Genomic DNA, 578 nt, shown 5'->3' on the forward strand with positions numbered 1-578 from the left:
AGATCGTTACTGGCGAAGTCCACGGGCACCGGTGAGTTTCCCACGAACACCCTGCCGCTCACTTTACCGTTCATCCTCTGAGGAACACCTGTGAAAGACACCATTCAGAATCCAATCTCCTGAGAAAAGCCACAGGTATAATGACTTCTAAATTAGACATGATTAAAACTGTGGCTTTTCTCAGGACCCAACACAGTACCAAAACTCTTTAGTCTATGAAAGTAATTAAAATTTCATTTAACAGATTTCAAACATGAAATCTATTAATATTACCATAATTGGCTTGGGCTCAACAATATGATTAAGGTAAGACAGACTGAAGATGGACAACAGCAGATGTGTGTTTACCAGCTCAACATGGAACATGCATTAATTTTAGTCATATTATATTCAAATAACACTTAATTGTTTTGTCCTGCTATACGATTGAGACAGTCTTTGAGGTCAACAACAAATTAAATGTGAAACATTGTTTATTCTAATACAAGGTTTTGGGAGTTGATGGGAAGCTACTAATTAATTTAATCAGAAAACGTAAATTTATATGTAAATATTTTACATAATTGTAAATATTTGGT

At 34.8% G+C, this 578-nt stretch overlaps 1 protein-coding gene across 1 annotated transcript in view; it reads right to left on the minus strand.

Annotated features, from left to right (window-relative positions):
- Positions 1–578, minus strand: part of LOC107578681 (nidogen-1-like) — a 5,962-nt gene that overhangs the window by 5,049 nt on the left and 335 nt on the right. The window lies entirely within an intron of this gene.

This window comes from Sinocyclocheilus grahami, unplaced genomic scaffold, assembly GCF_001515645.1.
Source record: "Sinocyclocheilus grahami isolate Dianchi unplaced genomic scaffold, SAMN03320097.WGS_v1.1 scaffold11467.1, whole genome shotgun sequence".
NCBI classification, from domain to species: Eukaryota; Metazoa; Chordata; class Actinopteri; order Cypriniformes; family Cyprinidae; genus Sinocyclocheilus; species Sinocyclocheilus grahami.